Here is a 12,428-nt window from a genome sequence, read left to right as displayed (position 1 = left end):
CAAATTTACGATAGTATGAGCAAAATCCTAAGAAACTTCGTAATTGTGTTTTGGTATGTGGAACCAACCAATTCGTAACCGCGGATATTTTTTCGGGATCCGTGGCTATGCCCTCCGCCGAAACTACATGCCCCAAATATTTTACACTCTTTCTAAAAAAAGTACATTTCTTTGGATTAACTTTCAAATTCACTTTTCTTAATCGTAATAGTACCGTCTTTAAATTCTCCATCATTTCAGAAAAACTCTTTCCAAAAATTATTACATCATCGAAATAAACTAAGCAAATTTTTGATAATAAATCTCTTAAAACTTTCTCCATCAGACGTTGAAATGTAGCAGGGGCATTGCAGAGGCCAAAGGGCATGACGACAAATTGCCACAACCCATTTCCAATTGAAAACGCAGTTTTCTCTTTATCCTCGGAACGAATCTTTATTTGCCAATATCCGCTCTTAAGATCTAGAGTACAGAACCAAACGTTACCTGATAATTGGTCGAATATGTCATCGATTCTGGGTATAGGATAAGAATCTTTTTTAGTTAAATAATTCAGCTTCCGATAATCCACACAGAATCTGATTGTACCGTCTTTTTCCTGACCAAAACTACAGGCGAAACCCAGGGGCTTTGTGACTCCTCAATTACTCCTTGTTTCCACATATCCTCAATTATTTTATTTACTTCCTTCCTCATGTGGACAGGAATACGACGAGGAACCTGTTTAATAGGGGAAGAATTTCTCACATTTATCACATGTTCAATAATATTGCAATTTCCTGCAACAATAGTTTCGGAAAACGCATCCCGGAAATCTTCCAGAAAATCGGCAAACATTTCCTTCTGAGCCTCATTTAGACTCTCAGAATTATTTTCGAAAAGTTCTTTTAAGATAGAAGAGTCTACCTCGACAGAAGTTTCAACACGAGAACAATCAAAATTTTTTTCTCATTCAATTTGGAATTAAAGAAAGGTTCAAAAATATTTTCCAAGTTCATTTTTTCAAGAAAATCCTTTCCTAATAAACATTGATCGCTAATTTCTGCAACAAACAAAAAGATCTCTACGGAAAATCTACCAATTTGAACTTTCATTAAGACTTTAGATTCTACAGAAACTCTTTCTCCTGTCGGATATCTTAAATAACAGTTTCCTATTTTAATTCTCTCTACCTCTTTTCCAATAAAAGTTTCATTAACAATCGAGACATCGGAGCCCGTATCTATCTTGAAAGAACAGCATTTTTCGTTTAAATAACCTTTATAATAGAAATCTTTCTTATTGTTAGATTCAAAATGTTCAAAATGAACAGTACCGACTTTCGGGGAATTTTTCACAAAAGTTGAGCCTACCCCACAAAGCTCAACTAAATCGCGTTTCCCTCAGGGCATTCTCCCCGGAAATGCCCGGTTTTTTCGCACGTCCAACACTCCCCCCGGCCGGCGCCAAATTTGCTGCCTCGCCAATTCCCTTTCGGGCCCTTTCCCTCCTTATTCCTCTCCTCAGTCTTCCCTCCGACATCGCGTTCCTCATTTTTCACCAAATTTCTATCTCCCTTTTTCACAAAATTCTTGTTTAAATTCTCGCTGTAACTCTCCGAATTATCCCCCTGGATAACTTTGAGCGCTTTAGCCCTTTCAACGGCCAGAATTAAGGAGGTTATTCCCTCCATCTGAAGCGCTCGCCGAATAAAATTATCGGAAACGGCCGTAATGAATTGCGCGCAAGCGATTTTATCGCGAAGCTCATATGGGCACTCGGGGTACGCCAGGCGTGAAAGTTTGTCAATTTCGGATCCGAGTGTCGCCAAATCCTCCCCGAATTTTTGTTTACGGCTCGTAAACGCGACGTAACAATTCTGTGATTGTCGTCCCTCCCCGAAGCGCAACTCAAGTTTCGTTTTAAGTTCCGCGAAATCTAACCGCTCGACATCTTGAACCCTTTCCAAAACTGAGCGTGCCTTTCCCCTCAGGCTCGAAGCCAACGCGATCGTTTTTGTGGCGTCATCCCAATGGTTCGCACGCGCGATCAAACTCAATTGCGAGAAATATTCCTGTAACGGGGTCGTTCCGTCGTACGTGTCGGGTTTTAGTTTATACCCCAGGTCGGCACTCGCGACCGCGACACTATCACTCGCGTGTATTCGCGTTCCCACGCCGCTCGAGTTCAAGTCTCTATCCCCCGCATGCGCGACTCGCGCTACCACGGCGCTCGGGATCGCGCCCCTTTCGCTCGCGTACGCGTCTCGCGTCCCCGCGCCGCTCGGGATCGCGTCCCCCTCACTCGCGTGCGCGTCTTGCGCTTCCGCGCCGTTCGAAATCGCGACACTTCCGCGTATGACCCGCGCCCCCGCGCCGCTCGCGACTCGCGTCCCCGAGTCCCCAGATACTCTATTATAAGAGTGACTTAGCTGTGCGCCGGAGTTCATCCCTCGGAGAAGACGGAGCTCCTCTTTCTGCCGGCGGAACGTCTCGGCGTACTCCCTCTCTCTCCGCGCCTGTTCCTCGCGCAGGAGCCGGACCTCCCGAATCACCGCCTGGAGGGTCACCACCTCCGACGTCATCTCCGCAGCATCCGACTGTGGAGTCGCTACTCGGAGTCGTTTCCTTGCAGCCATGAGAAGATCGAAGCTCGTCGCTCGTCGCTCGTCTAGTCCTCGTTCGTCCGATTGATCCGTTCGATCCCGGACGAGCCCCCAAAATGTTGCGCTCGACCGCGCGTTCGCCGCACAATCACTCATTTTCACACTCGCGGCGCGTGTCACGACACTCTCGCATAAATAAGATGACTCGTTTAGAAAATCAGTAGCTCTTTATTACGACTCTCGGTATAATAGAGGAGCTCGGTACGACACGTCCGAACGAGACGCGTCCCAGAGTAAATCTGAACATCTGGTATAACAGGAAAATCAATAGATAATAGAGCATCACGCAATCAATATTAGTAAACAAGCATCCGTCACTAAGGACGGTTCGCGACGCGACATCAAATGACGGGCGACTCGCATATACGCGCGACACGAGGATAGCACGGGCGTAACAATATATACAAATATAAATTTATCTTTAAAACTCCCCCCTCCCATTTTCGAATTCAAAATTATAAAATAATTTTAGTGAAGTCGCAAATTCACCGCCGCAAGTTTTTGGGAATAATTATCCGCAATTGGACAATTCGGAATAAAAGCGCCCGCATAGTGGAGCGACAGCTCCTAGCTTCATTCTTAAAAAGTGAACGGTTCCCGCATATCGGGAGAATATCGATCTTTATAAAAATCCTCCCCGATCCTCCGAATTTGTGTAACACTCGTACCGGAACAAATGTCATTCCACACGCACACACCACACCCCCACGGACTATATATATAACTAAACACTACAGACGCGCGCTTTGCGCACGTTATTTAGCTAACACTAGACACTACAGACGCGCGCTTCGCGCGCGCTATTTAGCTTTAACATTATGCTATTACTATTACACTAACCCTTGATACACACAACTGTCAAAATATACAATGACAGCTGCAAATGAAGTAAGCGCAACAAAAGAACCAATCGGCATCGCGGAAAAGTGACAACAATACCTACGACATGCCCTTTTTAGAAAAGGATTATGCTATTATATATACTATTACACTATTAACCCTTGATACACAGAACTGTCAAAATATACAATGTCAACTGCAAATGAAGTAAACGCAGCAAGAGAACCAGTCGGCATCGCGGAAAAGTAAAATAATATTAACCTCGCGAGCTCACATCACGACACACACGACGCACTACACGCACGAAACTCGCCACACTCCGCGATGACAGTCTCTCACGGGATGAAGCAAGCTACGGCGCGGCAATCAATCGAGATAACCAATCGGCTTTGCAGAAAAGAGGCTTCAATTTTTTGATACAAACGAAATTCACTCAGTTAACACGCCTTTTTTAAAAGTGGATAATGATTTTTAATTTGTAATAATATTTTGTTCTCTTTCTTCTGTAATAAATGTTCTAATTATTTTGATTAAATTAAACTCAATGTTTATTCTTTATAAATAAGACCTCACCTCTCACTAAAATCGCACAAGGTCCGATCCCCGGTAACAGGGATATTTATATCCTTGACCGAAAACAGGACCGCGAGTGCACGAAAACTCTCAGTAGGCGTAATAGCGTCCCTTCTGGACGTTGACCCACGACTGAAGTTTTCCTGAAAAATTCATTCGACTCGAGGCACGCGCCCTTCTAGCGTGAATCCGAGATACCATAAGATCTCGTTACGTCTTCCCATACCCCCTCCCTTGGATAGCCTTTCCTTCGCTATCCGTCGAACCAATATATATACCTAAATTCTGGGGTTCTGACATAACAAATTTAAAATTACTAAATTAATTTGACGCCGACTTCAAAAATTAAAAGGGATTCTTAAAAGTATTATTCATTTTGCACCGATTTTAAAAAATTAAAAGGGATTCTTAAAAAAGTATTGTTTTATACTTTTTAAAGCTTTTTTCAAGTTTTTTATTTTTTATTTAATAAATGTTATATAATAATTATTGCTCGAGATTCCCCCGTTAGCCCTCGGCGAGGGAGCAGGTGGAAAGTTTGGGGAGGTAGAAATAGGGTCGAAAATAGAGCTGTGTGAAGGGGTGGAGATGCAGGATTGAAGGAGGGTGTGAAAAAGGTTGAGAGAAAGCGGTGGCATTAGAGGTGAGGGTAGAATCGAGGTAAAGCGGCCAGAAATTGAGGGAGAAGAGGAGAGTTGAAAGTGAGGTTAGGATGACGGAAAGGAATTGGAAGGTGGACGCGGCGAGGGGAAAGGTGGGAGGGGTACAGAGTGAGTCGAGGAATTGAGTGCAGAAAGGACGGATACTCGAGCGAGCGGGAACGAAGAATCGATCGTGAGATCAATCGAGCCGGCATGCGAGAGAGAGGATATACCGACGGACGGCGGATGTGAAAAGCGAGGGTAGTAGCGAGTTGGCGCAATCGATCGAGTGAATGAGCGAGCGGACCGAGCGAAAGAGAAGTGCATCCCGGTTAGCATAAAAATAGAAAATCGATTGAGTCGGCATGCGAGTGAGGTGATATACCGAAGGACGGCGGATGTGAGAAGTGAAAGTAGTAGCGAGCTGGCTTCGATCGATTGAATGATCGAGCGGAGTGTCGAGCGGTGTGAGCTGAGAGGTGAATTATTGAGCGGAGCGTCGAGCAGTGTGAGTTGAAAGGGGTGGATCGACCGCCGCGGGCCAGGAGAAAGAGGCGAAGGCAAAGAAACGGAAGGGTAGCAGAGAGGAGAATATACAAATATGAGTTACAGCGAGGACCTTGAGTGGCGAGAATTAGAAGGATCTGGGAAAGAAGCAAGGAGGGAGGGAAAGAGGTGCTGATAGTGGAGTTGGAGGATGAGAAGGAGAGAGCGGGGATGCTAGGAGAAGGGTGTGGGATATCTAAGCAGAAAGGAGGATAGGGGTAGACGAGGACCTGACCAGGGAGGAGAAAAAGACGAGGTGGAGGTTGCTGGAGAAGACAAGAGAAAAAAGAGATAGGGAAAGAAGAACGCGGGTAGAAAAAAAAAGAATATGAGTGGATAGAGTAGGGGGTCGAGAAGGGGAGAGGTGAAAGAAAAGGGCGAGGAAAGGAGGAAGGGAAAAAGAATGTAAAAAGCCGCAATGGTCAGGTCGGGTCAGGAAGGATGTAGGTTTGTAAAGGATTGGGTACGTTTCTGAAAAACGCCAGTTTTACAGAGGCGGGAGCGGGAGGCGGGAGCGGGAGACGGAGAGCTGAGGAGTTGGAGAACGGAAAGAGGGTCCCAACGGAAGTCCAACGGAAGAAGCGGCCAGGAGGAGGAAAAGGAGAGGCAAGGTCCGAAAGGGTGGGGGGTACCAGGATGTAAAGAGTGGCACGCGGCCAGGTCAGGTATAAGGATATTGGTATTTGTAAGAGGTTTGGGATCGTTTCTCACAAAAACGCCTTGTAAACCTTGCGGGGTCAAACAATAAACACATACATACATATATTAATTATTGCTCATTTTTACATACTCAATTCACTTCATACGTTACAGTTATGGAATAATCATCTATGCGCTTTATAAAAAATTGTTAATTAAATAATTTTGATTTTATACACTAAATGTATAATAATCGTACATTATTTATGTCAAATTTCAAGTCATTTTATTGAAAAATGTTGAAGTTATATAAGCAAATGACCGAAAAATGAGGCGTTCGCCTCACTGTACGCCGTAATCTTCGACCGTTCCGCCGCGCCATCCCGGCGCTCGCGATTGCCGTCACTTATACCCCCGCCACTCCGAAACGCCGCCGCGGAGTATATAAACGAGCGTTTGTTAACGCAAATTCGATTCCGCGACCGACCTGTTCACCGATCGCACCGATCTTGAGATTCCGCATCCGTTTATCCGAAGCTAGACAACCGAGGGTAGAGAGCTATCGCATGCTTTGTCTTCGCCGAGTGTGTCTCGGCAAACGACCAGCTTCCTCATCCACAAGGCTATCCGACCGATGGTAGAGCGCTTCTCTGCCCCCACCGAGCGCTTCTCGGTGGTCGGACTCGCGCCATTTCCTCGATCTAGCCGCTCGCAGCCTTCCATCGGGGGTAGAGCCTCCGTACTCTGCCTCCACCCAGCGCTTCTCGGTGATCGGACTTGCGCTAGATCAATCCTTCCGCCATCCGAGCGGAATCTACGCGATCTCATCGCCACGTCCGCGCTTTGCGCCATTTTCGCGCGCCCCGCTCCGCGACATTGGAAAAACCGATTCCGCTCGTGCCGATCATTTGTCACGCGATTCGGCACGCGAACTTTTGAAAGGACCGGCCCCGCTCCGTACGTAACGCGCTAATAAGCCAATCGGAATATTTACCTCGCACCGCCCGCGACGCATCGACCATCTGTCATGATCGCACAATAAGTGTACCCGGCCGCTAGTGCCATCCCGCGAAAATTATATTCACGCGCGCCTTTCGTTGTACTGCGCCGGCTCACCGCTCGTACATACGCGTGCATCACGACACTGTACACTGCGCAAATTGCATACTTATAATAAATCCTTTTTGACTTCCGTTTCCGGCGTTTTTGTGAGTGACACGTGTGTGAGTGACTGGAAGAGAATCAGGGAGGGAAGAGTGTGAGAGGGTGTGTGAAAGAGCAGTGAGTGGGTGAGAGAGAGAAACAGATAAGTGAGAGAGAGTGTGTGAGTGGGCGCAGGTCAAAGAGAAAGGATAGGGTTAGATACGGGGAAGGAAAAGTGTCGGTAGAACAACGGTCAGATAGGTAGGCATAGAATAAAACAGAGGAGAGGGGCAGAGCGTATAGACGGGGACGTCACGAAGTCGCGCTGCCGTGGCGACACGCGTGGGGGCATAGGCAGGTTCGAACATTAAAAGGAAACTCATAGAGAAATAGAAGAGCAGAGTAGATAGGTATAGCTGAAGGAAAATGGCGGAAGATGAAGAAAAAGCGGCAAGATTGATAGAATTAATTGGGGAAGATTCGGGGAAGGAAAAAGGGGAGAGAAGAGGAAGTACAGGCAGTATTGAATCAAAGAGAAAGAGGGGAAATAGAAGGCGAGGAATTCAAAAAATGGGCCTTTAACAGGAGTAAGAAAGTGCAGAGATCACCGATGAAAATAAATGATAAGGAAACTACAGGAGACGAAAGAAGCTGGATAGAAGAAGTAAAAAAGGAAGTAAAAACCGAGATGAGAGAAGGAATGAAGAAGATGCTGGAGATAATGAGGGAGCAAAAAAGAGAGATAAGACAAGAGATGGAAGATTTAAAAAGAACCATGGAAGAGAGAAAAAAAATGGATGAAAGAGAGAGAGAAGATAAAGAAGAAAATAATGGAAATGGAGAAGACGATAACGGAAATGAAAGAGAAGGGAATAGGAAAAGAAGATGACGTAGGAGAGAAGGCATTAGAGAGAAAACTAAAAGAAATAAATAAGAAATTAGACATGAGAGAGAGAGAGAGAAAAAAGAAGAAAAAACATAGTTATAAGAGAAACAAAAGGAAAGAGGAACGATATAGAAAAAGAGGTGAAAGAAATTCTAATGGGGATTGGAATAGAGACGAAAGTGAGTTGCAAAAAGGTCATAGAGGACAACAGAGAGGGAGGTATAAGGATATTGCAATAATAGGCCTACAGGGACTGGAACAAAAAAGAAAGGTTATAATAGAGAGAAGAAGACTAAGAGAGAAAGGGATAGGAATAGATGATGACTGACATGGAAGGAGAAAAAGATGAGATGGAATATAGAAGACATTGCAAGGCAGAAGAGAGGAAATGGTAAGAGAGTAAAGGTAGGATATGGAAAGATACAATTAGAAGGAAAATGGTGGAAATGGGAGGAGGATGAAGAGATATTATGAGATAACGAAGAAAATGTGTGGAAGGAAAAAGGGGAAAACTAAGAGAGAAAGAAGATGGAGGTAATATAGAAAAAGGAAATGAGAAAGACAAAGAAGGTAAAAAGGAGAATGAGGAAGAGAACTTAGGAGGAAGAAATGGAGAGAAGGATACCGAAAATGGAAAGAGAGAGAAAAGGAAAATTAGGAGGAAGGAGGAAATGTGGAAGGTGGCTTTCTGGAATGTGGCGGGCATAGCAAACAAGGATAAAAAATTCTGGGAAGCGATAAAGGAATGGGATGTAGTAATAATGATAGAGACATGGTTAGATGAAAAGAAGTGGGAAAAGATGAAAGAGAAGATCCCAAGAGAGTACAAATGGAGAGTACAGATAGCGACCAGGAAGAACAAGAAAGGAAGAGCGAGTGGGGGTATGCTGTTAGGAATACGGAAGAAAATAGAAGAGATAAATGAAGAAAGAAAGCTAGAGGAAGAGGAAGGAAAGATCAAATGTAAGATAATGATAGGATAGGAAATATGGAAAATAATAGGACATTATGTAAATAATGATATAGACAGGAAGCTAGAAGGCCTGAAGGATACGCCGGAGGAGGGAGAAAAGAGAGTAAGGACTATAATAGGTGAGGATTTTAATGCGAGAACGGGGGAGGAAGAAGGTTAGGAAGAAAAGGACGAAGAAAGAGTGGAAGGTGGAAGGAGAAGATCAAAAGACAAGAAAATAAATAGGGACGGAAGAAAGCTATTAGAATTCATAGAGGAAAGAGGTTGGATGATACTAAATGGAGGCGTGAAGGGAGATGAGGAAGGTGAATTTACGTACACAGGAGGGAGAGGCGAGACAGTTATAGACTACGTAATAGGGGAGGAGGAGGTTAGAGAAAGGGTGGATAGATTGGAAGTAGGAGAAAGAGTGGACTCAGATCACCACCCAATACTTAACAATATGGATGAGGAGTAAACTTGAGAAAGATCAGAGAAAAAGAAAAGGAGAAAGAGTAAGAAGAAGAGGAATATGGAGCGAGGGGGGAAGAACGCAATTTAAAGAAAGATTAGGAACGATATTGGGAGAAAAAGGAGAAATACAAGATGAGATAGAAGTAGGAATCTCAACCCAGAAAAAAATGGAGGAGATCTGACTATGTCGATTTTATAAAATGAGATACAACAAGATCTGAAATTCAAGTAAAATCAGATCTGATTGGATACAATTTTATCTCGCCAGATCTGCATGGCCATATTTAATCACATGCAGCCAGATATGCTGAACTATAATCCGATCTCACCAGATCTGACTATTGCTGCCGTTTGATATTGAATCGCAGATCCAATCGGATCTCTTCCGATCTAATCAGACATTATCTGATTGTTTCAGATCTCCTGAAGTACGAGCAGACATTATGCCTCAGATCTTGTCGGATCTGAGCAGACCTAGCCAGACATATCTTGATCTCACCAAATAAGACCAATCTTGGCTTACAAAGTTGTGTTGCTGATCCAATCAGATCTCTTCCGATCTTGCCGGATCTGAGCAGATTTCGCCAGTATAAAACTTATAAAAATTTCGTTCTTAAATCGTCCATTATTAATTTTTACACCCAATGTTGGACATTATTATATCAAATATAATATTAACTCTGTAAAGGGAAAGCTTTTAAATGATTTTTGGTCAAAAAATCAATTAATTTTTATATTAAAAACAGTTTTTTTAATTTTGAAACATTAACATTATATAATAAATATAATCTCTGCCAATTTTTAATAACAATTGTTAATTTTGACACTATATTTAGAATTTATTATAAATATTCCATTAAAAAAATACCGTGCAAAATTAATTAATAATAGATAAATATAAAAAATTAATGTGTATATGTATATATAAAACACATAAATCTCTTAAATTTGCAAACATACTTTATAATTTAAACTGATAAAATAATATAATTACATATAAACTTATATAGTCATATAAGATTATATATGATCAAATCATAATGTTGTATCTCAAAGTATCCGATAGATGGCATCCGACGGAATCGGATTCTCGTATTTAAAACTTGATGAACAGTGGTATAAGAACGGTATCAGACACGGCAGTGTCATGCTAAGTTGCGCCAAGTTATGTAAATCGTGGAACGGCACAACTTTTGTATCGTGGAGTCCATTTTTATAATAAAGTGGCACATTTAAAAAATAACATTTAAAAACAACAATTTTCTGCAGTGGATGGACACCGGATCGGATCAAATCTACTCATATCTGATTGGATCTGAGCAGATATAATAGATTATATTATTCTCGTTACATATCTGACTCTATCTTCTAGGATCGGATCAGATCTACTCATGTCTGATTGGATCTGATCAGATAGGGCCAATATTTTGATCAAACCAGATCTGAGTGGATTGGATCTGATGACATCTGTTCAGATCTCTTCCATTTTTTCCCGGGAAGGATAAGAAAAGTAATAGAAGAAAACGGAAATGAGGGTGGGAGAAGGGATAAGAAGAATGGAAGAGGATGGTGGGACGAAGAATGTAAGGAGAAGAAAAGAGAGGTAAAAAAAGAGCTGAGAAAATGGAGGAAAGGAAGAGGAGAAGTGGAAAGGTACAGAGAGGAGAGAAAGAAGTACAGAGAAATGTGTAAAAGAAAGAAGAAAGAGGAGAAGAAAAGGATGGTAAGAGAAATAGGGGAAGCAAAAACGGAAGGAAAGGTATGGGAGTTGATAGGCAGAGTAAGAAAAAGAAGGAAGAGGATAAATGAAGAGATAAAAATTGAAAAATGGAGGGAGTACTTCATGGAGCTAATGGGTAGGATAGAGAATAGGGTAGTGAAAGGAGAAGGGGGAGGGAACAGACAAAAAGAAGAGGAGATAGAGTTGGAGGAGGTAAGAAACTTAATAAAGAAGCTAAAAGCAGGATAGGCAATAGGAAATGACGAGATTCCAAACAAGGCGTGGAAATTTGGAGAAGAAAAAATGGAGAAATAGATATGGGAAATTTGTAAAAAAGTTTGGAGAGGGGAAGGCTGGCCGAAACAATGAAAGGAAGGAAAAATAGTCCCAATAATAGAAAAAGGAGAAGGACGAGGGGTGAAAAATTATAGAGGAATAACAATAATGTCATCAATGTACAAGATATACACAGCGATACTGGCGAAAGATTAAGGAAGGAGGTCGAGACAAAGAAATTGATTCCAGATAACCAGGCAGGATTTAGAAAAGGGATGGAGACGATGGACCAGATATTCGCGCTAAATTATCTGGTAAATAGACAATTGGGTAAAAAAAAGGAAAGATGACAGTATTTTTCATAGACTTGAAGGCGGCCTTCGACTCAGTGGACAAAAAAGTACTAGTTAGGGCGATGATAGAGAGAGGAGTGAGGCAGGGTTTAATAGACAGGGTTAAAGAGGTATTGAGAGAAACAAAGAGTAGGGTGAGAATAGGAAGAGAGTGTGGAGGTGCATTCTGGATGGCGAAGGGCGTGAGACAAGGGTGCCCATTGAGCCCGATACTTTTTAACATATTGATCGCGGACTTGGAAGATTACATGAAGAAAGGAGGATGGGGAGGTGAGAAGCTGAGAAGGGGAAAGATCTACACGTTAATGTATGCGGATGATATAGCACTGATGGCAGAAAAGGAACAAAACATGAGATCGATGATAAGCAGGCTAGAGGGATACCTGGACAAAAAAGGACTAATATTGAGCATAGAGAAATAAAAAATAATGAGGATTCAGAAAGGGAGAAGAAAGGAAGAGGAAGTATGATTGGAGATGGAAAAAAAGAAACTACAAGAAATTAAGGAATTTAAATATCTTGGATATACGCTGAAGGAAAATGGGGGACAAGAGGCGCATATCAGAGAGAGAAGAAGGAAGGCGGCGAGAGTAATGAAGGAAGTGTGGGAGATAGGGAAAAGAATGTGAAAAAAAGACTGGAGAAGAAGGATCTGGTTGTATGATACTCTGAGGGTGCCTCCCCATGCAAGACGGAATCTCGGAAAACGGAATCTCGGAATCATTCTGATTGGTTAGTCCC

The sequence above is a fragment of the Temnothorax americanus genome, unplaced genomic scaffold (genome assembly GCF_048541705.1).
Source record: "Temnothorax americanus isolate GAGA-0224 unplaced genomic scaffold, ASM4854170v1 Scaffold182, whole genome shotgun sequence".
NCBI lineage: Eukaryota > Metazoa > Arthropoda > Insecta > Hymenoptera > Formicidae > Temnothorax > Temnothorax americanus.
This window is presented reverse-complemented; position numbering follows the sequence as displayed.